The sequence below is a fragment of the Silurus aristotelis genome, assembly GCF_946808225.1.
Source record: "Silurus aristotelis genome assembly, chromosome: 25".
In the NCBI taxonomy this organism is placed as follows: domain Eukaryota; kingdom Metazoa; phylum Chordata; class Actinopteri; order Siluriformes; family Siluridae; genus Silurus; species Silurus aristotelis.
The window spans coordinates 8,288,062-8,315,773 of NC_139598.1; the positions used below are offsets into that span (position 1 = coordinate 8,288,062).

The 27,712-nt window shown below is 36.9% G+C and overlaps 1 protein-coding gene across 1 annotated transcript in view; it reads left to right on the forward strand.

Moving 5' to 3' along the window:
* tmem108 (transmembrane protein 108) overlaps positions 1-27,712 on the forward strand; it is a 73,037-nt gene that overhangs the window by 309 nt on the left and 45,016 nt on the right. Inside the window, exons 1-2 of the mRNA XM_083529980.1 lie at positions 1-22; positions 490-570. The exon at positions 1-22 is cut by the window's left edge and continues 309 nt beyond it. The gene's annotated coding sequence lies outside the window, so the exon portion shown is untranslated. The remainder of the gene's footprint in view (positions 23-489; positions 571-27,712) is intronic.

Genomic DNA, 27,712 nt, shown 5'->3' on the forward strand with positions numbered 1-27,712 from the left:
CCGCAAAGCTCCGGTCACGGAGGTAAGCCCAGAGAGATTATTTCTGTCGATCACGATGGGGAAACGCAGTCCTGTCGCGTTGTGTCGCGACTTGACGGCGGGCAAAACGGCAGCAGTGGATCGCTGATAACGGAAAACCGTTGGGGGGGGGGGTTTAAATGGGTTTTATGGTTTTGCAGCAGCGCAGGGAGACGATGCTCGGTGATGCGCTACTGCCTGGCGTCAGATTCATTCAATTGATCCATTGGAAGGAATGCATTTAACAAGCATTCAGTGCTGTCATGTTAGAAAATCCACCCATGCATCCATTCTTGCATCCATCCAGGCATCCATCCAACCATGCATGGATCCATCCATCCATCTCTTTCTCATACACACACACGCGCGCGCGCGCACACGCACATGTTGCGTTGTAGGCTCTTGACGCAACACCGACGAAGGAGGCGCACTCAAGCTTTTACTCCAACTTTTCTCCTCTCCTTCTCACAGGACTAAGAACAGGATCCACATCGGACCCGCATCATGCCACGCTCTCTGCGTCTCTGATCCATTTCCACCTCTTAGTATAAGGTAAGGAAAGCAAACCATTCGAGTTTGCACATCTTTTTTTCATGAATTTCCTCCTGTCCATTACATTTTGCTGGGATTATGAACGCTTGCTTTTAAGGATTCACTCCAGAATTGTTTTGCTGACTTTATGTCGATGTCCAGACTGGAAAATTCCACTGTAGGAGAACCTGTGGCTTTACTGCACTGTATTCTCCCAGGCTTTCCCATGTCTCAATGTGTCGTACTTCAGTGCAGGGATTCCCAAGTCTACAGCCAGTGGTGATTCCTCTGCTTCCTTTCTAACACAGCCAGCTCTGTAGAGTAAAACCATAGGGGTGTCTATTTTATTTCATTGGAATTGCTGTTTTATTGAAATTGCATTTCGATACACCACTGTGATGTTTTGCATAATCTTGTGCGTAATACTTTACATACCGTATTCTATCAATATTGACAAGAAATATGGCACATCACACAGACATTTGCATTCGTACGGTGTCAAATTTTTGGGAAAATGTCCAATTTTATGTTGTTTTTATGCAGTTTGCATCAGTGGTTTAAACAAGGCTTTAATGGTTTTGGGGCACATTGTGTCACATAAGGCTTAAACATGCTATGGTTTACTTGTTATTAATAACTTTTTAGCTATCTTATTAAACAATAGATAGCGAAGATATCTTGGCTAATCAAGCTTACATTTCTCTTAAATCGTTATTATAGATTACGAGGATTAGGTGTGCTAGTATGTGGACATTTAAGCAGCTGACAGTTGGACACCCTGCATAGATTACCTGTGTTCATATTGACTTTTGCCTGGTGATCATTTGTCTTACAAATTGACAGACTGGCCTCGGTGGCCCGAAATCTGTGCCATTTGAAAAGCACATTACATTTTTTGTTTTTGCTAATTACAACTGGATACTGACAGTTTAAGCCAATTTGCCTGTGGTTCATAGCGATTCAGTTCCAAACACTGGAGTGACTCTTAAATTGTGATGCCTGCAGTGAAGCACTCTTTCATAAAAGCATTCTTGACTGGTGAGCAGAGTTTGTCCTCATAATCATCTGGCAAACCAGTAAATGTTTAAAAGCACTGGGTAATTAAAAGTCTTGGGTTTTCAGAGTCCATTGTAATCAGGAATGTTATGCAAAGCCCTTAAGTGAACACCCCCAAACACCCGCTTTGTTCTACAGAACAATCGCCTGCTGGTTTATCCAATAGGCATTTAGGAGAGGGTTGGGGGTTGGGGTCAAGTGGCAAGCCAATGACATATGTAGCTGACAACTTGTTCAGTGTCAGTGTCAGGCTTAAAAGCATGTGAAATCTGTTTGAGAAGTGGAGGAGGGCATTGGATTCATCAAGGACAAATGGCGGCATGACCTTTTCACAAGGACAAGATGGAAAACAGGTGTTGACCACATTAAGAGGACATCAGGATTCTTCTGAAATAGCTCATACAGTGTATTTAGATGGGACAGGTTAATTGCTGTATTGTCTGGAATGTACTTGTCTAAATACCATACCAAAGCAAGACAAGTAGTTTTTTTGTACAATTTGAAATGCAGTTGTCATTTAGCATTCTAGCGGCGTGTGGTGTTGCTGTCTTTCAAAAACCTCTATTTATATTGAAAGCTAATTTAAGGTAAAGGGGCTTTTCGCTTGTCACATGTACATCAAAGCACAGTGAAATTCGTTATGTGCCTATCCTAGCAATGTTGGGAAGCTGGGTTAAGAACACAGAGTCAGCCATGATACAGCACCTTTTTAGAGGGTTACAGGGCTTGCTCAAGGGCTCAAGAGTGGCAGCTTGGAGAAACTAGAGCCCGATCAGTAACCCAGAGCCTTAACCATTGAGCTGCCACTAATAAAAAATAATTAAAAGTATTACATAAAATTAAAATTCCATTCACAATGTGTTGAATTTCCTTCCTATAAGAGCTCTGCATGTTCTCAATAGTCATTACAGGTATTCATCCAATTCGAAGTGTTCTTCAGGACAGCTTTACTGTCACTTTAGCTTTTTTTTAGGTAACCTGAAACGCATACCTTATAAATGTTTGAGTGACACCCACACCACATTTCTTTCTCAGGCAGTGATAATGAATAGGGTGGTGGCAGGTTTATCGTCCGACACTTACGCAAATGTGGAGAACGTCACTGTCATAGAGACCAGACACAGCTCATCGTCTGTTCTGTGTCAAAGCCTTTGACCAATTTTGGTATCACTCAGGGGTCCAAAGAGGTCAATGTCTCAACTAGACTGGATAGCACCACTACTTCCTTAGGTAGTAGACAGGAAGAAGCAGCAGCCTGATTTTTTCCCCTCGTTTTTCTGCTGCAATGCTTTCTGTTACCTCTAAGGCAAGTTATTCAGGCTTTAATGTTTAGTAATGGATAGCCATGTTCTAGTATTAGTAACACTGGGGACCTTCAGCAATTTTACACCAATCCACAATGAAATGTCAGAGACTGGCAGAGTTTTAAGGCATAATGTAAATATACACACTGATTCTTAAAATCTGTAAGATCTGTACTCTCTTCTAGGAAAAGCTCCAAGCAGAACCCCTGAGAAATCCTCTTTCTTTATAAACACTCATTCTTTATAAATGGGCAGCTTGGTGTAAATGCCTGGGAAATTCCCACCATTCAGCAGAACTAATGAAGCCACTAAGTGGGGCAACGTCTACAAATTTATTACCCGAAATCCACATTCCAACTGTATTTGACACCTGGAACATCTGACACGTATTTGTACTTTTTCAAGAATTATAACTGGTTTTGATATAGCAGGTGTCCAAAAGGATGTTAGTAGTGAAATGAGGTCTTGTTGCTCACCACAGAAAAAAAGGCATATAAACATCAATTTAATGCTGTGTTTCATTACTGCTATTAGAGTGGGATGAAAAGAAAGATGGATTAGGGAAGATAACAAGGGAGTGGGGGAAAGGGGGAAGCAGGAGGAGGGAAGCAGACTTATGGAGCATGAAGTGTGTACATGGGAGATTCCTGAAATTCCTTGGTGGTAGCCCCTTCATTCCCATTACTAGTTTCCTGTATGATGATTCACACACATGCCAATCAGTCCACAACACATTAAAAAGAATGGGATTAATATTTATTTTGGAGAATCCAAATTATTTGGGTGTGCTATTATGTCTTTGCAGGCCTGGGAACTTTCTGATGAAATGAGTAACAGTGCTTTATCATGATATTTGTTTTAAATGACAAAGTCTAACAAGTGATTGTTGAATCATTAATGATGTATTTTTATTAAATTTGGAAAAGCCTGTGAGAAGCCCATCTAGAAGCAGTTTGCATATATAAATATGATTTTCAGATAAAGTTAAATTGCTGCTTTAAGACTGTAAAATCCTTGTTGATAGCACCTTTCGATATAAATTCTTCAGGCAAACGAATGGATTATCAGAGATATGAGCAGCATGAACAATAAAGTGTTATTGAAAAAATGCACATGATGAGACACTGACATCAAAAACATTGTACACAGTCATACAGTGTATTATTAGTAAAATAGTGAGGGCAATTCTTATGAACAAGATGACCTTTTTTTTTATTACAAATGCATATATATATATATATATATATATATATATATATATATATATATATATATATATATATATATATATATATATATATATTTATTTATTTATTTATTTATTTATTTATTTATTTATATATATTCGTACCAAAATCTTTTAGTACAGGGCTTTCGGTTCAGTCCAGCATTTGGAACATAGCTAAAAACTGAGTTCCCTCAAAAACGTATTAAGTGGCCGACAGTGGCGGACAGTTTGTTTAGGCTCCGCCTCGTACTTTGAGTGCATTTTATTATTATTACTATTATTATTATTATTATTAATAATAATACATTTTAAAACATAGGCAATAATGCCAGGGGTATAAAAAAGAAACTAGAGTTAGCGCAGTGTCACTCTGGCTACTTACTCTGTACCGGAAATAAGATTTGTTTTGCGCATGCATGAAAACGCTAAAGAATCGCTAAATAGCATAAGCCACTAACCAGGAAATGGCTAGCGGTTAATGCTAGCGCAATGGATTCTTTAGCGTTTTATGTCCAGCTTCAAAAATCCTCCCAATTCAGCATATCAAGGAAGTGAATTAATGAAGGATGGAAGAAATGAAGACATTTGTTAAAGTGCGCTGAAATTAGTAGAACAATTAAGTAGATCAAATAGAAAATTAAATATTAAATGTAAAACACACACACACACTTATATACACATCTTTATTACCCAGATGAGGTCTAATATAAAGTATAAATTTTTTTTAAATGTATTTAAGTATATTTAATACATTTAATTTGTCCCAATTTAATTGATTACTTACTTTAATCAATGTAATAAAAAAGTGTATTGCATTTATTCTATTTTATTTATATTAAATATTATAAAATGTAAACTGTCAATGTTCACAAATGTTAATAATAATAAACTGTGTTAATAAAAAAATTACAAGCAATTTTATGTTTTGCAATTCTTCCCCCTAACCGTAACGAAATTGTACCGACCGTGAATTAAAAACCGAGGTATGTACCGAACCAGTTTTGTGTACTGTTACACAAGTGTACGGCACTTATATCACTTTTCCCCCTGATTTTAATATACATGAAAACATCTACTATCCAACAAATCATTGGCCAAATGAATGGAAACTTCTGTTTCTTACATGAGAGTTTGTAATCAAAGAATATTCACAGTTTCATGCTTTATGGGCCTCTGAAATAAAACTAATAGGATTAGAGAGTGAGGCTGGATTAAGGCATGAGGTAGACTATGGAAGAGGGGGTGATTCCTTTCTTGCCCCTTTACCTACCCTCTCACACTGAAATTGGGGTCATGTGATTCGTCAGAACAATGCTCACAGGGATCTAGCTTAGTTTTTTTACATTTATTTTATTGAAATTTTTTAAATTCTTATGCATTCTGGCTTGTTGGATGTTCCAGGATAGCCGAAAGATTAGCTGACTGCTAATAAAACACCATGGACATTGATCCAGGAGTCACCACAGAAGCAGATTGTGATGTGGAAAGTGAATTCTGCAACTAGAAACTGGATGTCATGAGCGAGATTGTCCTGTTTCCATGGCAATACCTCTGAGAGAAAATGTGACTCATCAAGAAGTATTTGTTTGTTATCTTTGCTGATTGCCGTCAAATTTTAATGTAGTCATTGCCTTAAAAGAGGTACATTATTAGTCGTCTCTACCGTATCGCCAGAGGGGCTTTCGGCTAATTTACTTTTGCGCTGGTTTCCAGGTGTTCCATAATACGAAATTAAAAACAAAGTCTCAAATTTTATTTCATTCATTCATTCATTTTCTCCCGCTTATCCGTAATTCGGGTCGCGGGGGCAGCAGTCTAAGCAGGCCCCCGCCTCCGACTGCTGCCCAATCCTCACAGCACCGTCCCTTACGGTCCCTCCTGCAGGTGGTGAGCCCACGGGAAGGCGGCCCCACGTCACGGACCTTGATATTTCCCTCGTAAGGGACCCCCGGAGCATAGAGGGTTAAGGGCCTTGCTCAAGGGCCCAAGAGTGGCAGCTTGGCGATACCGGGGCTTGAACCCCAGACCTTCCGATCGGCAACCCAGCGCCTTAACCGCTGGAGCCACCACTCCCCCTAAAAATTTTTTTATTTCATTTGCATGAAATATTGAGTGCTTATAATATTACAGTAATAGAGAAATATCCTCAGGGCTTGTATGCAGAAGGTAATATTGTAAGAATCCAGGTATACCTTCTTTTTAATAAATAGCAGAGAACAAGGAAAAGCCTGATCCTGTGATCCTACTCTAGAATTATTAACAGCGTATTGTCAGGACTTCAACTTGACCTTACTCGTTTACTTTCATTGTTTTTTTTTATTGTTTCAATCAGTATTCATTTTCACTATTCCCACAGAGATTTAAAAATAAGTGAATGCTCTAAAAAAAAAAAAGAATAATGGAACATTGCACTGTAGTCAGAAAACCTAAAAAGGTTTGGTCTTCATTTTGAAGCTATTTTTATGCATGTACTTTATGTAGTCCCGTGTGTAGGTCTGCTATCTCTGTATTGTCTTTTGAAACACTGTGTTGTTTTACAGTTTTTTCTCAGTTGCTTTGGAGCGTTTCTCAGATCAGAAATAAAAAACTACTTGTTTAACCTCCACATCATTTAGTCATGTGCACATCATAAGAACATTTCTTGTTGCTTCGATCAAATTGCGACTGCTTTGGTACATTCATTGATCAGTTGTTAATGTCATGTTGATCAAAATATATTATACTGGTTTTACCTAAATAGTCTTAACCCCCAAAACATCTTAGAATCAGTTCATTGCATAAGTCATTGAATGCATAATGTTTAAACCAGTTGTCATCATCTGTTCCATTTCTATTAAACTCTTTTTTTTTTTTTTTATGTGACTTGAACTGATGAATTGTGCAGATGAAACTTGAATGTCACTAATGAAGGAGAGTGAATGGCATCAGATCAACCAATAATCAACTAGTTCTTAAAAACAGGTCAAAGGTGAATCTTGTGAACCTTCAATTGGCAAAAGAGCAAAACACAGAATTACAATTTGCTGAATTTCTTTTACTGTATAGTAAAAGTATGAATCCTGTCCGGTCTCTTGCAATCAATATTAATCAAATATGCAATCAAATGAATACATTTGTGTTGTTGAAATTCATAGATGTCAAAGAAAAAGAAATTCAAATTTTATGCATTTTCATTCACTGTAATCCAACCCGTAGTTTATATCAAGAAATACTGAACCAAACACATGACAAGTCTCAAGGACAGAGCAGTGTGTGCTTTCCAGTTTCTCAGTAAGAGCACAGCTGTAGTTGTCGTATTTACTTCAAGACAGAGAGCACAAGAGAGACTGTGTATAGTTACTATAACATAAATGATAATGGAACTAATGTTGATGAAACTAAGCAATTTAAAACCTGAATATCTCCTGTTTTATGAATGAATAAAATAATAATAAAAAATTAATGAATAAATAATAATAACACACATATCATCTACTTTGGGGTGACTTATGAAAATAACAGCAAATACTAGATAGATAGATGGATGGATGGATGTCGGGATGTTAAACTGAAACCACTGAGTTACACCTTCCCAAAATCATTCCATAACATGCCAATCTGACTCTGACTATAGTATCCTAAAGGTAGTCAAATGTAGTATGGCCCCAGATAAATATTTTCTTCCAGTCGGTTCACATTTCTCTGCACCAAGATGAACTGCACTGTTGCTTGTCACTGGGTTGGTGGTATTGCAGGTCTTTTGTATGTTAACTTTTGCTGGGAAAGTAAGCAGATTGCCTAAATTCAAAAGTAATCTAAGATACATTATCAGACAGTATGAATCTTTATCTTTAAAAATGTTCTCCATTCTCCATACTTAGGTGAAAGATAAACAAACACTAAAGTTTTACGTATGGAATATACTTGAGAATATGTTCTGAACCAGCAAAATTGTCCACATTGACAGCATTTGGCAGATGCACTTATCCGGAATGATTAACACTTATCTCTTTTATACAACTGAGCAGTTGAGGGTTAAGGGCCTTACTTTAGAGCACAGCAGTGACAGCTTGGGAGATCTGGGGGTGTGAAGTCTATTAGCTTATCCAGTGAGGTACTAATTCCCAAGAGCTGGTTGCCGCTGAAGATTTTTGGTCACCTGGGTAGTAATCATGAACAAATCCTTTATAATCAGTCTGATTGATTTAATCATGTAACTATACAACTTGCCATAATCTGCTCATTGTATGTCTCTTTTTTATTTTTATTTTTTTTTATTTTAAAAAAATCGCTCTCACATCGTTGCCCTTCCACTTTCTATTTCTTTAGATCATTTAATAGCTGCTGAGATTGACTATTTTTAGAGAGAGTAGTGTTGTTCCTTTTGAGTTTAAGGCTAAAACATAATGCTTAAATAATAGGCCTTCAATCAAACAAGAATATGTCAAATACTGATTTTCTCCAACATACCTGACATGTATGACCTCTTCTTTAATGCCTAATGGGGGACAATCTCCAGACAGATAGTTCCTGTTGATAAAAAAGTTACAGAAGAAATACAATTCTGCTCGGCAGTTTTTTATTTATTTTTTTATTATTATTAGTAGTAGTATTACTATTCTTATTCCCAGTAAGTAAAAAATAACCAAGCTGCCTAATATTTGTAATACATCTGATCTACTATCAGTAAGTATTTATTAGCATTGAAAACACACATTTTACCAAAGCTAATATATTATCAATGTATTTTGACATTAAATGTTTTAGTTTGATTATGCATGTAATATGGCATAAAAGATCCCTAAGTAGGGATGGATTCTTGTCACTCAGTTGCTGAGTGATAATTTAAAATGTGAATATTTGTGAGATGTGCTATAGAATTAAGAGATTTGATTAAACCCTTGAACCCATTCTCCTGTTTATTAAAATAGCACCCTTGTATTTTTTTCCACTGTGTCTGTTTCTGCCTTTTTATCTGAGCTCTGAGGATAGAGTAGAGCTGTCTGGTCATCTGAGAAGACATTAATATTGAATAAGTTGGAAAGAGGCATCAGCTTGCAAATTAATGTCCACAGAGCCGAAATAGCTGCAGAAGATAATGAATAAAGCAGCAAAAACCAGTGTGAGTGACAAAGTAGTTTGCAGTTGATTGGCCTGTGCCAATCCCATTACCATGAATGCACTGAAAGGTTGAGGAAATGTTTGATGCATGAAAATAAAAAGACTTCCCTAGGGTTTCAGAGAGCTTAGTTGCTGTCTGGGTTCTGCAGTGGTTGTGATTAAAATAAATTGTTTTTAACATTTTTTTCCCTTAGCATATTTGTGAAAGGAAGCTGTCAACATTCTATTGTCAAAAGTTTATTAATTTGACCAAATGACACCAAATATACTAATTAACCATAACATTAAAACCATGCACCTAATATTGTGTATGGATACAATAGCATAGTAGATTAAACCTGTCAAGGTACAGACTCTAAAAATCTTTTGTGCTGTGGTATCTGGCAACAAAGCATTAGCAGAAGATACTTTAAGTCCTGTAAATTGCGAGGTGAGGCCTCCTTGGATCAGACTTGTTTGCGCAGCACATCCCACCGTTTTGGAGATGATCTGACCCAGTTGTCTAGCCATGACTATTTGGAGCAGACATGCAGTTTTATATTCTTGCCCATTTTTCCATTTTCCAACACATCAACTTTGAGAACTAAATGTTAAAATGGTACCTAATATAATACAGGTTTCACTATAAGGAAATAATTAATGTTATTTGCTTTACCAATGTATGTGGATTACTTTAACTTGTACACATATAAAAAAGAAACTTTTAATTTCTACGTAATAATTTTATTCTATAATTATTCTTTATGATCAAAGACTCTTTTTTTTTTTACTGTAATTATAAAAAATATCAATATTTTTAATACTTTGGTTATCTAACTTTGCTGGCTCATGATAAATCTAATGAGTCCGATATCACAGTCCAACATCACAGGCAGAGATCCATCAGTGTATATTGGCAGCAAAGGCCTAGAGGACCATCAGTCAGCATGTTACTATTTTGGGTTCCAGATTCATTTTGCAGAAAAAAAATGTAACTAGCTTTACAGGATAGCATAAGTTTATTATACAAAGAAGTTCACTAGCTTCATTCATCTTAAAGGACTCCACAAAACACTTGGGCACTCTGCCAAAGCATTTCTATGGTAGGGAAACCCCTGTAAGAGAGTCCTGCTGTTTCAGATATCTCGTAACTGAATACCTGATTTATTCCATTCTCTCAACATCAGTTGAAGCATGACAGTCCTTTCCAGCATGATTTTAATTTTAGGTTAATTTTAGCTCTATGTGATTTCCAGCGTTGGAGTAGCACATTTGCCTCACAGGCTTGGGGATTTAAGTTTGCATGCCCTCCTGTGTTTGAGGAGTTTCCTTTAGGTATGAGTGTGTGTACATTATGTGTGGTTGTGTCCTGCAACATTGGATCCACTGCAACCATGTGCAGGTTATGCTGTATTAAAAATGTATGGATTTTTTGCATTATTTGATGGTCGCAAGAAAAATTGCACCTTATAAAGATTACTTCAACTTCACATTGGTAGCTTTAGAATGCATGATGTAAGCTGCTCAAAGAGGACCAATTTAGTGTCATTGTGACCAAGTCAGCCAATAACTGTATAGTTCTGGCCAGCAATAGCATGACTACAGAGGACAATGCAAAAAAACAGGGAAACTCAGCTACAATGAGCTATGAAATGTAAACAGAACATACTAATGGACTGCATAATATCACCTCAAGATCACATTCAAGAATTTTTCTGCATATTCTTTGATCAACACTGCTGTAGGATGCCAGGAGCATGTTTTAACAGCATTTTTTTATTTTTTATTTTTTATTTTTTAAACAGAATTAATTTTTCTTTATATTTATGGTATTTTACCAAAATGACTTCTAATTATGATGAAAAGAAGAGTCACATTAATTGCCAAAGCTTGCTGAAAATGTCAGATGGTGCACATTAAAGCATGCAACATTAATTACAAAATTCTATAACTTTAGATCTGCCTTTTAATTGCCTACACTAGAAATGAAGTATGAAGACACCAGAATTGATAGCATTCACTGGGTGGTGCAGAGTAAATCACTAGGAAAGATTTAGGTTTTACCTTAAGAGGGCTACAGAAAGCAGACCCTTAGCTGCATAATTATTACTGCCTAATCTTACCTAGTTGGAGACAGTGTACACAGTCAAAACATTTAACTAAGAAAAATTTATTAAATTAAATGAAAGTAAAGAGTTAATAGTTTACATATGGAGCTTAGTAACATAGTCGTTTGGTGGACTGTCACTGTCTCAGAAAGAGTACAGGAACTACACTTCCCAGCAACCCCCACGTCACATCTATTTTTTTGTTTGTTTGTTTCACTTTAGCTGCACCAGTTTTTGTCTCATAGTCTTTTTCTTAGTCTATATGGTAAATTATTTTTCTTTAGATTTGTAAATACTATGTTTGTTGCTCCTTTTTCAGTTTGTAGTTAAAAGTCTGCACTTGTATCCGCTTAATTTGCCTCCATTACATTACATTACAAAAAAATTTCCCAATACTATAGATGTAGCAGACTTTATTCAGTGCATGCAGGCACCTAAGAAGTAGATCTGAAAAAATTAAAGGACACTTGACCAGCTTAATGCATTCCTGGACCAACTTCTGGCAAGAACTGGGCCGTCCACACTAATATGTTTTCGTTTAAAAACACAAATTTTTCTCTCCGTTTTGGCCTTCTGTCCACACCGAGATGGCATTTTCAGACAAGAAAATGATGCTTTTTGAAAAGGCTCTTCAAAGTGGATAAATATAAAAACAGTGTTTTCGCATCGCAGTGTGAACTGTGAAAACGGAGGCTTTTGAAAAGGATGATGCGTTTTTAGTCATTGCTGCGATAGTTCATATTTATATCAGAGCTGAGAAGCCTCTTTGAGACTGTGTGGTATTATTTTAAAAGTAAGTTGATAGTTAATAGTTGACCTAGTTGATATGATACCTGACGAGACCCCTTGAAATGAAAAAAAAAAAAGAAAACCTCTGTTATGTATTGATATTTCAAAACACGGCATATCATAGAAGTTGAAGTCTGTTTGCATTTCAGACTGGACTATTATTATAAAACCCTGTATACCTCATAACCCCCATTTTTCAGCAAAAATGTTGTCTTCCCACCCACAATCTGGGTAAATTTTCTTTTATCACATAGAGTAGGGCAAGCATGTGTTTCTTGTACAAAATGTAAAATGCAAATCTCAGGATCTTTTTAAAATTCTGTTTATGTGGCGTGACAGGACAGAGTAACACATTCAGAGAACTTTTATTTGCCCTTTTCTGCATACATACGTTAAATAAAGGCTTTTGCATTTGCTAGTTTCGATGTGATTAACATGCTGATTACTCACCCATCCCCTCTACAGTGCATGGCCATTTTTATCCACATTTGCAATCTCTAAATGATAGATCAAATGCTCTTGTGTGGCTTTACGTTATAACATGACCCGTACGAGTAAGTAATATACAATAATCTTATTTATTAGGTTATAAATTACAGGGTTGCCTGGTGGTCTAGTGGTTAGGATGTGGCGCTCTCACCGCTGCGGCCCGGGTTCAATCCCCGGTCAGGGAACCAACCCCAGCCATTAGGGTTGCACAAGCCTTAGTGCCGGTCCCAAGCCCGGATAAATAAGGAGGGTTGCGTTAGGAAGGGCATCCAGTGTAAAATCATGTGCCAAATCAAACATGTGGATTTTCCGCTGTGGCGACCCCTAACGGGAGAAGCTGTAAGAAAGTTTAAGTTTATTTCTATAACGCTTTTCACAACAGGCATTGTCTCAAAGCAGCTTTACAGAAATCAACAGTCAAGGTGAATGGTGTGCATTTATCCCTGATGAGCAAGCTGTGGCGACTGTGGCAAGGAAAAACTCCCTTAGATGTTATAAGGAAGAAACCTTGAGAGGAACCAGACTCAAAACGGCAACCCATCCTCATTTGGATGATATCAAGAGTTTGATCATAAATCTTTCAACAATACTGAACACTCAACAATACAGAACACTGGAGAGTGAGAACTAACATTAGTACTGGAGTATAAGATTATAAGTGATGTTCTTTCTACAGTCTTATACAGTCTATATGGTCAGTAGCTCCTAGTTTTATGAGCTCAACAGTTGTGAACATCAGAGATCCAGCATCAGCTTCTCCAGGCCAGAGCCTTTAAACACTCCAGGAGGTCCAATGTCAAAACCACACATGTAGCGGGATCCAATTGGCACTGGTACATCTCTAGATGGTTCGAGATGTTTGCTAATTCGGCATCTACTTCTTCAAAGGTCCATAATCCTCATGAGGTGGGACGTGACTGGAGCTGGCCAAACCTCAGGGTGTCTCGGGATGGGGAGAGAAAGAGAAGCAGTGGAGAGGAATTAGCGTAGCTGCTGTTCATCATATTAACAGCACAAGTTGATAATGTGCATGTGATCAGATGTTCTGGAGCACAAGGTTATGATGTGAGACGTATGTTATGTGTAGGCTTTGCTAAAAAGATATGTTTTTAATCTACACTTAAACTGGGAGAGTGTGTCTGAGCCCCGAACACTGTCAGGAAGATTATTTCAGAGTTAAGGAGCTAAATGGGAAAATGATCTACCGCCTTTAGTGGACTTTGCTATTCTAGGAACTACTAGAAGCCCAGAGTTTTAAAATCTCAGGGAGCATGACGGATTGTAGCGTGTTAGAAGACTGGAGAGATACATGGAAGCCAAACCATTTAGGGCTTTATAAGTGAGTAGCAGTAGTTTGAAGTCTATTCGAAACTTATTGGATATTTTCACATTTTGAAGGATCTGTATGATTTTGCAACACCTCTGCATATAATTAACGTCACTTTTGGCCAAGACCCTGATCAGGATAAAGCAGGTACTGTAAATTATTGCTTGAATGAACAATATGCAAATCATTTGCATTTTAGTGCCAAATGGATCTGCCTTTATTTTTCAAAATCATGGGAATGGTGCATCATTATTACTATACATCTCAATATGACTGTGCTTTAATAATCAATCGTTATTTTTAGCAGCAACTTAAATTGCAATCAATGATCTACTCCACCACCTCATGTGACCTTGTAGATTTGCTTGCCTTTGCTTTGCATTTAAAAAGCAGAGTTAGTGCATGTTCTCGATGTTGTATTTTGTGCCTTTGGTACCACATGAATAATAAATCCACAGAGTCTCTTTTTCTTCAAGTGCTTCACTGATATCGCTTATCCAAGTGTGTCATTTTGGATGTAAGTCTGTGCTAAGTGTTCCCCCACGCTGCTTGTTCTGGAAGCCACCTCCTCAGCTCTCATCTTGAGCCAACAAAAAAACAGATGACTTAGCATTTCTCTTTGGTTTGTGACTGCAAGAGACTATAAATTGGCCAGCGTGATTGCAGCAATGGGCGTCTCTGCAGAGGGGAAGCTATATACGCTGCAGGGGTGTTTATTTTTAGATGTGCATTTTTAATTCGGTAATAATGTGTGGTAACTTGGGTTAGCTTTACTGAACATTCGTTCTGTTCAAGATTTCCTGAGATTTCATGACACTCATTGTGTGTCATCACAATCATTCAATTCATTCATTAATTGTATTTATTTTGCAGAACTGTTGATAAAACTTTTTTTAAGAATGTATAAGCAGTAATGCAATTTTTTAATTGCAATACTGACTCAGTAGGGAAGAAAAATCATTGCATGTTTTGCTTTCATGACAAGTTTTCCTCAAATCGACTTGTGAGCATGCTGTAACCACAGTAACCTTTGAGCGAATCTATCTGTCCGGTCTATTTCTAATCTTATTCAATCATGCAACTCCTGTAACTGCTTGGTCACGGTTGTGGTGGAGAATTTATTTTAGATCGGGCACTGGTTCATCACAGGCCATCATGAGAAACTCCATACAAACAGTAAGCCAGGCCTAGGATCAAAACCTGGAGCTCAGATGTGGCAACACTATTCACTGCACCATCCTGCAATTGTACACAGCAGCCAGCAAACCATGGTTGTTTTTTTTCTAGTGGACACCTAGAAAAAGTAGTAGTATGAACCTGAATGGTTAGTGTCTGTGTGGAGTTTTACATGTTCTCCTTGGGTTCTTGTGGGATTTCTTTGGGATTTCAGGTTTCATTCCACCTCCAGAAATCATGTTAGTATGCCAATTGGCTGCTCTATATGTATGCACACGGCAGTGAAAACACTGCCACTCCATCAGAGTGAATTTCACGGATGCACTGTGACCTGAACAAAGCCTGTTGTTGTTGTTGTTGATATGTGCATTGATGCTGTGATCGGTATAGTGGTCTTCAGTAACCTACAATGCTAAATAATATTTTGCTTTATTATTATTTTAAAATACTACAGTAGGGAGTTATTGGTAAAGAATTAGGATTGAACTTTTATATAAGACATAGTCATAAGGCAGCAAATGTGCAATATACAAACAGTTGTATTGTTGTACAGCGTTGTATTGAAGACACGATGAAGCTGGAGGAAGGTTAAATGGGGTTGTGTATTCACTATTGGAGCACGTTCTGTCCCAGGGGTGAGGCATTTGACATTTAACTAACCTGTTCATATACAGGCCAGAGATTGAGCATTGACATTGATTTCATCTGGCAGACTTTTTCCTGGTCTGATTTTCATCTACTTTTTTCTGCGCAACAACGATCCTTCAAATCCTGTGGCACATTCTGCCTCGTAAAAAAACCAAACCCACCTTCATGTATTAAGCTAGAGTTTAGACACCTCCACGCCAGAAAAAGTCAAAGCTGTAAATTTACTTTGTATAAAAGCATGCTAAAGATTAAAGTAACTTTTATTGCCCAGAATATAACAATTAATCATAATTTCTATAACATATAAGAAGCTGTATTAAATGTGACCATGCACAAAACCAGCATCCATGGCTTTTTAAATTTGTTTTGAATAGCTTTTATGGCATTAATGTATTTCAATATCTTGATAGTGCAGAGAAGATAAATGCTTGATTCTGATTGGTCAGAAGAATAGGTGTTAATAAATTGTTCTACAGCAGCTCTGGGAATATAGCAGTGAATCACAGGGTTTATTAATGTTCTTGTTCTGATGTGATCATTTCTATAGTGCAGGGGCTTGTACAGCAGGTACTTTGAACCGCCAAGCACTGTGTAATTGTTTGTTGTTTTTTGTGAGATGTACATTTTAATGGTATCAGTGGATCTTCAAAAAAAGAAAAACATAGGCTAATAAGAGAATGACTATTTAATTGCGTTGTAATTTAAGTGAAAATGTTTTACCTGTGTTCCATTAGTGGTGGTGATATGACAATTTTTTTGTATGAACAATACATTTTTACTGAAATCCTGTGTACCATGACACAAAATAAATTTCTTTACTTGCCATGTAAATACTTTATTTGCTAGTTCAGCTCACTCTATATGACAGACACACAAACAAACCAATAATAACCAAGGTTAACCTAATTTACGTAGTTTAACATTCCCTTCTCGTGCTGCTCGACAACATAGAAACAGGGGTAACGACAACTTGCTAAATAATTAACATTATTTATTTGAGCTGAAGACCCAATATCATTTATTGTTTACAACAGAAATAACTGTTGAAGGAATTGCTGGATTTTACACAACAGATATAGTGTCAACAATGGTTGTTTTTAAACATGTTGAAGAAACAGGACAAATGATGAGATTAAAAGTCAAACTAAAATCCAGATAATCCAGATTGCACAAGAACATCGCCAGAAGTATTTAAGTAAACTGAAGTAAACACTTGACATTAATGATGATGTCACATTTTTCAAGTGAAATATCAAGAGAAATAGTTGCTCCTTGTTACTATTGAGTCACATATAATTTTTCAGTTGTACACAGAATGCTGGGGGAAATGCAATACATTTAGATCACATATTGAAAAAAAAACTTCAATTAAAATGTAACTCAGCTAATATATTTTAGATTTACCATTTAAATAATTAAATTTTGATTTACTGCACTTTTAAATACTGATAATATTGATTATTTAACATTAAAATATATACATGCTCTCCATGCCTGATTGTTATTTTACTTAAAAAAAAAAAATCTATCTTTGAGGTTATCTTTTCTTTGTAGCACTATATTTCCATCCATAGGAAAATTACTTTGGTTGTTTTGTTCAGCTATTTGCAAAATAGTCCTAAAAACAAATTGGAAATAATCATAAGGTCATGGATTGTGAATCAGTCTGAACATGGTATGATTATTGCCAGATGGCCCACCCATATGTTCCACAATGTTAAACACAACTCAAATAGAATAAAAAGAAAAACATGTTGTTCTGTTGTAGGAAAATAATTTGAGAATTAGCCAGGGTTCATGTTGGGCTGATGTGTTGATTCTTTTAATATAATAAGATATTAGTTCCTTACATGGTGATCAATACTTTGTTTGAAATTAGCCTTGCTTTATTTTAGCCAATACAGTTTAGAATAAAATAGTGAGCAATGTACAGCACAGTAGACAAGATGTTTCGGTTTCACCTTTTAATACTGCACACTTGATTAGACCTCATAGTCCTGCCACAACATTCAGTTAAATATTGTAAACATTGCTGCTAGAATTGATAATGATACTAGCATCCCTGGTGACCAGTATTACAGTATAATTAGCAGGCTAAGCCAGCTATGATGATTGCCTCATTATTTGTGAGATAAGTGTCTGTTGGAGCTATTTGATGGATATCACATATTTGACATTAATCCAGGCTAAAGCCCCATAATAGCACAAGTCAAAGCTGAGGACAGGATGAAACCATTTTAGAGTCCAAACTGCTGCTTTGCTCACAACATGGCTAACAACGTGGAAAATGCTTGAGGCCTGGAAGGGCTTTAAAGAAGCTGAAGGTTGATCTCCTTGCATCATTCTTTTATCTAGTAGACGTGAAGAAACGTGGGATTGTTAGAAAGCATTTGAGGGGATAAAGGAAGTGTGTGTTGTTTTTCTTAGAAAAAGAGCTACTTGCTAATATGACTCGTTCTTGAGTAGTGCAAAGACTGCAGCCTAATGCTAGCTCAGAATAATTAATTAGTAAGGAACAAACTAGGATGGTTATGTTGTTCTAAAAAAGATATCAACAACAGTGTTGTGAAGTCCTGTAACCATCCAAAAGTAGATACATTTCCAATAAATGCATGTCCTAAAGTGCTTGTTTTTACAACACATCAGTTTAATGTATTTAGTTTGTTAATAAATAAATAAATAAATATATATAATATATATATATATATATATATATATATATATATATATATATATATATATATATATATATATATATATATATATAAATGGAATACATATTCTTAAAGAAATTTGTAGCATTTAATCTTTATTGTTTATAAGAGCTATGGTTTCTTCACCATCAAAATTTTTTTTTTTCTTTAGAAGTTAATGAGACAAAACAAGAATGATTCCAAGAAGAACTTGATTTGGCAGAAAACTTACATCCTGACCTTAGACACCATTTCCATCAACACCTTGTTACAGAAAGCTCCACTATGTCACATTATTTGTGTAATGAGAAAGTGGGAAATGGAGGCAAGTGCAGATAAATTTAATAGAAAGCAAAGAAAAACCTGACTAAAAACTAAACTCGAAATGACCTAAAACCAAAAAAATTTAAAGGACAATAAAAAAATGAAATGCAAAGAATGCTCTCGACCATATATATATATATATATATATATATATATATATATATATATATATATATATATATATATATATATTTCATTTCATCTTCTCCCGCTTATCCGTAATTCGGGTCGCGGGGGCAGCAGTCTAAGCAGATTCCCTAGACACTTCTCCGTGTCCAGGGATCGGGCTGTCAAGGCCCCCGCCCGCTGCCTAATCCTCTCAGCACCGGTCCCTTACGGTCCCTCCTGCAGGTGGTGAGCCCACGGGAAGGCGGCCCCATGTCGCTCCAACGTCACGGTCCTTGGTTTATTTTTCTCGTAAGGGTCCCCTGGAGCATAGAGGGGTTAAGGGCCTTGCTCAAGGGCCCAAGAGTGGCAGCTTGGCGATACCGGGGCTTGAACCCCCGACCTTCCGATCGGTAACCCAGCACCTTAACCGCTGGAGCCACCACTCCCCCATATATATATATATATATATATGTATTTAGGCTGATAATCGATTAAAATAATTAATCACCATTAATTTGCATGACTGTCATAAGTTAATCTGTCCTAAATGTCCCTTAAGTGAATACTTTTCAACATTTTAATACTTCAATCAACATGGGCATGGACAAATATGAATGCTTTATGCAAATGTATGTTTATGGTATAATTATGGTGTTTTAAATTACATAAATGATCATGACACCAAACAGAACTTTTGCACAAGGACTATTTAAATTGCGGGATGTGTGCTTGATTTGAGACTTGTTGCATATGTTTAGTGATTAAAAAAAAATTATTTTGCTGAAGTTTTTTTTTTTTAATAAAAAAAAAACAATGTCATGAATAAATGTGTGTTGCTTTGAATGTTTTAATTTCACCTATTTAATATTGATTTAAACTTTCTTTTCGGCTTCTCCCGTTAGGGGTCGCCACAGCGGATCCTCCGCACGTTTGATTTGGCACATGTTTTACGCTGGATGCCCTTCCTAACGCAACCCTCCCCAATTTATCCGGGCTTGGGACCGGCACTAAGAGTGGCTGGGGATGGTTCCCTGACCGGGAATCGAACCCGGGTCGCAGCGGTGGGAGCGCTGCATCTTAACCACTAGACCACCAGGGGACCTATTTAATATTGATTTATTTATATAAAAAAAAAATGGTCAAACAGAAATGCATTAATCGCAAAAGTTCTATAAATTAATTATTAGTAGTAAATACTGAGGGGGTATCCAACATTAAAGTCTGAATAACGATGATGTATTAGAATAAGATGGAACTACTTTAAGAGTTGCTGTTATTTAGCATATAACCACTGTCTGCAGTGTAGTCTGATATTACTATCAGTAGAAGTGTAAAACATGTAAGGCAATAATTTGAGAGAATTTTTTCTATGGCATTAATGATTTGTTAAAGCTCATCTTATTGTTTCTACACAAATAAGACCTTGGGTTTGTGGGAATAGGCAGGTATACTGTGTTAAATCACTGTATTTAAATATATATTTTTCAGCACTTAATCATTGTGGTGTTACATCACCAAGTCAAAGTGGTAAATGTAACCGTGTAGGCCAAACAGTGATTTCAGGATTATTATCCTTGATGATTTTGGAAACAATTGGCCACTTTCTTTAACAACAGCATCTCATTACTCTCCAGTTCCTCACATGCCCACAGCTAGATAATGAAATAAACACAACACACCAATTCCCACAGAAACTAAAGAATAAGCACAGATGTGCCTTCTTATTACATATGGCTTAGATAAATTTTTACCCCATTCCCTAAAGACCTGACTCAACGACTTTTCGCTGCAGTGGCTGGAGCTTTTATCTAATAAAGTGGTCCACTCTCCTCTTCGATGAAATGTCATGACTATGATATATGTGTCCTGAGTTTGTGCAGTGAAATGTGTGTATGATGTGTGTGTCAATAAGTGACAGTGACTATGGCTGTGTTAAATTGCATGCTTGAAGGGAAAAGATGCACTGACAATCGTAGCCCATTCTAAGGAAGAGCACCATGACAAAAATATTGCTTTGGCGTTTTTTTTTTATTGATTAAAAAAGCACATTGACGTTAAAAAGAGACAGAAAATCGAATTCTTGTACATTCTTAATTTTTTGTCTCGTGATCTCGTGAATTTACTTTATACTTATTTGCACTACTATACTACTAGCATTAATACTATATTTATATATGTTGCATTATATTGATTATTAAAATAATAGTGTATAGTATAGTATAGTATAGTATAGTATAGTATAGTATAGTATAGTATAGTAACAGTGGGGAAAAATACACCCAATCAGATTAAACTAAATCAGAAATTGTTATGGCATGTCATGGTACCTAGCAAGAAACTAAATTTCCTTCAAGCCCCAGCATGGCACATGTTTTTAACTAGTGTTACCTGTGTCTTGAAATGGCATTGTTTATGAGTTTGTGTGCACCTCTTTTTCATGCTTTTGTTGATGCAATGTAGGTGTGTAGCTGTTCCATAGTTTCACTCTTAGTCTGCATGTTTTTTCCTCTTACCTCTGGTTTAGCTTTAGGTGTGATTTTGGCTATGATTTGGTTGTCTGAGTCTAATTGTATACATATGAAAAGATTCCTATAATCTTAAGGCTAAAATCTGTAGTCTTTGATCGCTGGTTTGACATGTTTACCAACAGCCGATTTCAGACACTTTCCTGCAGTGTAATATCTCCTACAACAACCATCAAACCAAGAACCAATAGAAGCGCCGAACCTGATGATGCATTTAGCACGACAACTTCAAATCACCTCAGGAAAAATATAGAAACAGGTCAGGTGTAGAAAGAAGAGAAACTTATTAAGTTATGGAGGCAAAAGGAGTGTTTGTATGACGTTTTTATTATCATGGCACGTCATGAAGAAAAATGTATTTGAAATTGCCAGCTAGCGTTAGTGAGAGAACACGGGTCTGATTGTTTCGCAGATTGATGACGTAAAACGAGTCTTTTTCTTGTGCGCAAAAACTGTATGACAGATTTTGACTGGTGTACAGTCTGACATTATGACAACTAAGATCCTACAATGTGGCATTAGATGGTTTGTTCTGAACAAATTTAAAAATAAATTATTTTAGTATTTTGTAGAACCAAGAGCAAATGATGGCTGTAAGAAAAATAATCAAAATAATGAGAGGACATGTGACTAGGCCTGATTTCTTTCTTGTTTAGACTGTACATACATGTCTGTCAGTGGCAGCTGTGTCAGGTGATTACACAGAGTGAAACCTGATCTTGAGGGTCTTGTGATCTTTATTAGCAGTAAATAAGAAATTGCTTATGAAATCCGGTCACTGTGGAAATAAATCGAAACAAAGTGCAATAATAAGAGTTAATAAACTAAACACACTGCGTCCAAATAAAATTAAATTTTTTTATTTGAATGATAAGATTTTCTAGTAACTGTTGATTTTGGAGAAAACAAAAACTCCAAAAAAAGTTCAAAAAAAAAAGTAGTTTATTACAGACTTGAAATGTGTGTGTGTGTGTGTGTGTGTGTGTGTGTGTGTGTGTGTGTGTGTGTGTGTGTGTGTGTGTGTGTTCTTATTAAGCCATCAAACAGATCATGACATAAATCAATGTTCAGCCCTAACAGTTTCGTTGCCGGGTTATTGATAGATATTAGATTTTCACCCTTCCAGCTTATATCACGACCAGCCTTCACTGTAATCTTTAGGTCTTATAGTGGTTGTACTGGGTCTCTCCTTCTCGCTTCCCTTTCCTTTGGCTTTCTGCAGCTGTGTCCATCGCCTCCTGAGTGGTAAACTTAAGGAAGCGCCTCACAATGCACAAAATCCTCCATAGCACATCCTTCCTCCTCCAGATTTCATTCCTGCTATTGTCAGGGTGTCAAGCATCTGTGTCATAAAGCAGAAATAACAAACTACATAATGTGTGCACTTTCCTGTCACTATAGCTTTCCTACGTGTGTGTTCCCAATTGGCACTACAGCTTTAAATAATTAGGAAATGCTTCTTTAGAGCGGTAGAAAAGTATTTCCTGTCTCCACTGTATATAATCTGTCATTCAAGAAAAAAAATAAAAATTCAACACTGTATATAATCCATCATTCATACTTGGACTGGTTTGGATTTACTCTGTATTACTATGCTTTTTTTGTACAAAACATATCTACTCTGTGCAAAAATCTACACCTCTGAAGCTTTATTACATACAGAATAGAGGACAATGATTTAGTGTTTTCAAGAACAGATATTATCCCACCTTGTTTATCCGGAGCCTTGTGTTTTTCCTTTTTCCTTTGGGGATTCATGGTTTAATTTTATGCTATTGAATAAATTACTGATTCAAAAGGTCATTGTTTCACCACTTTGTTTTTAGTCTTTAGTACAATCGCGCATTGCTGTTGTCGTCATGATTTCCAAAGGTGGGAATACATGCTTTTCAACAACACTCTGAGCCACAGCTAAATCCATGTTAAGTACAGTTTTTGAAACAGATTGCTTCAGAACAACACCCAACACTCCACCTTGACGAATCACGGACACATCCGGGAGTCGAATGAATTCACACTCTTCTCAAGGAAACTCACATTTAGGGAAATTTAGGATGTGAGCCTGTCTGAGTGGCATCATTTCAGTTCGGTTCCTTGAGCAAATATGGTTATTAAACTTCCTATTTGCATTGCAGTTAGTTAAATTTTTTTAAACTCTAGACCCGTTTATGAACTTTTGTTTTGTCTTGTTGTATCCTGAGGGGAAATTATGCTTTGGCACAAATAATGGGAAGATGCAGTAGGCTTTACGTGTTTCATGGGTTAGGTAAGAAGGCCTGTAAAACCCATTAGAATACAAACACAGTCATTCAGATTTCCGGAATGTTTCTTGAACCTATGTGCAGAACCTTGGTACCTACCTTTTGCTATTAGTTTTAGTGGGGTTTTTAAATAAGTTACAGTTATTATATAACATGCGTTTTAATAAACTGATACTGTGATGCTTAACCTGAGAATTGTTATGATTAAATTAGAACAGTTAAATATGCATTTTACAGACAATTGTATTTTATTTGTAATTGTAATGTGATGTATGTACTTCATAGTACACAGATCAGGCATAACTTTATAACCACTGGCCTAATATTGTGTTGGTCTGTTTTGCTGCCAAAACAGTCATGACCTGTCGAGCATTAACAGCATTAACTTCTTCAGCTATTTGAGCTACAGGAGCTCGTCTGTTAGATCGCACCAGCCTTAGCCGCCCGTGGTTTACCACTGTTCCATTAGGGAGAATTTTTGATAGATATTGTAGGCTGGGAAACACCCCAAAAAAGCAGCAGTTTTGGAGATGTTCTGACCCAGTCGTCTAGCCATAACAATTTGGCCCTCATTAAACTCGATCAAATCCTTACGCTCCCCCATTTTGCCTGCTTTTAACACATCAACTTTGAGGGCCAAATGTTCACTTGCTGCCTAATAAATCCCAATGTTATGCCTGATCGGTGTATGTGATGAAATATGACAGTGGTTATTTATCTACATACCTTCCCTATTATTTTTTGTGTAGTGCTAGTGCAATCATAGACTAAATTCATGACAGGTATGGATAAATAGACCATTAATATACAAATTATGGTTAAAACCAAAATGGTTTTTTTGCCCTTTTTTGGTTGAACTTCTATTTTTTGTACCTAAAATGCTGGTTTTCACTGATGCCTTGCTACAGTACATTAGTATACCTGTCATATTCTCTAATGGCAATTCGAAAAGATATTGTTATCTTTTTTTTTATCATATGAATCATTCATAAGGAAGGATTTTCCTGTAACGTCCTCCTGGGATTTTAACTCTTTACGTGTGCTAATGAGGAACGCTTGGAAGGCTTTCGTAGCATGGCAGAGTCCTTGAGATCGATTATCCTTTTAATAAGAAGCAATAAGGTCTGGGGTGTGGCGAGTTTGGATAGCATTTAATTACAAACCTGATGTGTGTTAGAGTGGAGATTTCATTGACATGTGTGTGCAATCATAGATTCTCCTTAGAGTTTTATGTTGGTTTTGAGAAATTACGTTGAGATCAAATGTAATGGAAATCAATGAACTCAAAACAACTTGAAATACTGTAGATATTTCAACATTTTTCATGCATGGACAGACAGTATGCCATTACTGCTTTTTATATTTTGATACTTTTTGTCAGAAGTTCCTCAAGGTGAATGCATATACATGTATAAAATCAGGCTATGTGTACGCTCCCGTTATTGCATGCTGAGAAAGGGAAGATGGATGTTTGTTGACAGCTTCCCTGCTGGTGTTTCAGCCCTGCTGTGTCATGCTCTTGCACTAGCCATAACCGCACAGTTTATCTCTGTTTATACAGAATGGCTTGGGACTCGGGTGTATCAAGAGCTAAAAATGCAACTGCTTTAGTCGCCTCCCCAATCAATGGATAGGAAGAACTGAAGACATCTTACTGCTCTGCTCTTAATTATGAACTTCACTCCTTTTCCCTGGATTACACACACACACACACACACACACACACACACACACACACACACACACACACACACACACACACACACACACACACACACACACACTTTGAAACTGGTTGATACAAAATAACCTTGAGTCACAAGTGTCAAACTTAATATACAGGACACTTGGATACTCCTTGGTTAAGTGCTTGTCAGGTTTACTCATGCTGTCATTGATATCTGAACAGCCCAGTGTGTATGTTGAAAGCTTTCCAGTTTAGTAACATAGAGTCGGTAGATTCAGAATCTGTCTTTCAGTGACATCTGTCTCTCAAACCCTCCGTGACAGCTTTTAAACAAATTGACAAAAGTCATTGGTGTGATTGACCAGGACGTTTTTTTCTTATTCATTTGTCTGTAACTTTTCAAGAAAGTTTATATACAGCAGGGGTCATCAACATGTAGAACACGGCCCAGATGTGGACCCAGCAAAGTATTTCAGCAGATCAAACAGAAACATGCTATACCACAGCCAACATATTAAAAACCTTCTCTGTAGTTTAGTAACCATAGTTTAAACTGGTTCTAGACTTCTGTAGCAGGATTTTACAGTTTGTCTGTAAACCACATGTATTTACACTGACCATGCATGACTGTAAGACCACCTCCCTAATATAATACAGTCCTGGCCCTTTAAACCTTAACAGCATTATTTTCTTTAGCAATTTGAGCTACAGGAGCTCGTCAGTTGAATCGGACCACACAAAATAGCCTTCGTTCCCCACCTGCATCAATGAGCTTTCAACACTGCTTTTCCATGGAACACTTTTGATATATACCTACCACTGGAGATAGGGAACACAGCACAAAAGCGGGAGTTTTGGAGATGCTCTGATCCGGTCGTCTAGCCATCACAATTTGACCCTCGCTCAAATCTTTATACTGGCCCATTTTTCCTGCTTTGCGGACAAACTTTTTCCTGCATTGAGGACAAAATGTTCACTTGCTGCCTAATAAATCCCACCCATTAACATGTGCCCTGCTAAAGAGACAATCAGTGTTATTTACTTCACTGGTCATATTATTATAATTGTCATGAAGTTATGTCTGGTTGGTGTATGTAGCCTGAAGATAATTCATTAAGAAATTTAAATGTACTCTTTCTGGTCTGATTAGTGAAATGGTGACATGGCTTGTTAAAAATTTCTTGATAAAAGCAGAATGTTAATAGAGTAGTAGACAGGGAAATATAAGTTTATTCAGTGGTGGGCGGTCAGGTCCTGCAAAGCTTTCGCTGCTGGCCTTAACACTATCAGAAGCACTGACCTACATTTACAACCTCAATTCTAATATTTGTTCAATGAAATCGTATACATTTTTTTCCAACAGTTTATTCTCTTTATTTTGTATGATTTCTCTTGGCTGCACTGCTTCCAGTACGAGTGTGTTTCTTTAACCAATCAGATTTCATATTAGCTAGCTGGCCCAGAATAACGGCAGCATTTTTCCGTCCTCTAAATGGTTGGTCAGAGGGAAACTGTTACAGCCAAGTTCACCTGGCAAAACACATCTGTAGCTCTCTGCACACATTAATACATCTGAGTTAGACTTTTTTACACCCACATTGGCTGGAAGAGAAATTGATTTGTTCTCGGACATACTTAAAAATCCATTTTCAAGAAAAGCTAGACATGGTGAGGAGAGGTTGGCCAACCCCGAAGCTAGCTAGCTTGTCAAGTCAAGTCAAGTCAAGTCAAGTCAAGTCAAGTCAAGTCAAGAGGCCTTTATTGTCATTTCTTCTATACACAGGGGTACACAGTGTATAGTTCCTCTAGTTCCTCTAGAACCCTGGTCCTACACTAAACAACAACATAGAGCTACAACACAATACAAGCTACGTAAAGTGCATCGAGTGCAACCTAGTGCAAACAGTGCAGACGAAAAACAGTGCAGACAGACAACACAAGACAAGACAAAAAACCCAAGATAGCGCCGACAGTAAACCTACTGTATACTTTGATTATACAGTACTGTGCAAGGAGAACTGTAAAAACTATAACTGGGAGTATATATATATATATAAACAGACACAATGCAGTGCAAAAAAAAAGCAGTAGCAGCAGTCAAGAGGTGCAGAAAACACCTCTCAGCCTGGGAAAGGGTTTGTTCTACACTTCCAGACCACCGAATACGAGCGGTACCACTGGCTTACAGCCTCTAAGGAGCTGTGCAAATTATGAGTCTGCATCTCTGGTTTAAAATGTAAGTTTTTATGTTTTTGTCATGTTATTAGACAAATATTGATTCTAAACTGTTTCAGATGATGTAGGTGGCACAGTTGTGGTTGAAGTGTGGAGGTTTGGAGCTTGCTTTAGTATAAATTGTAT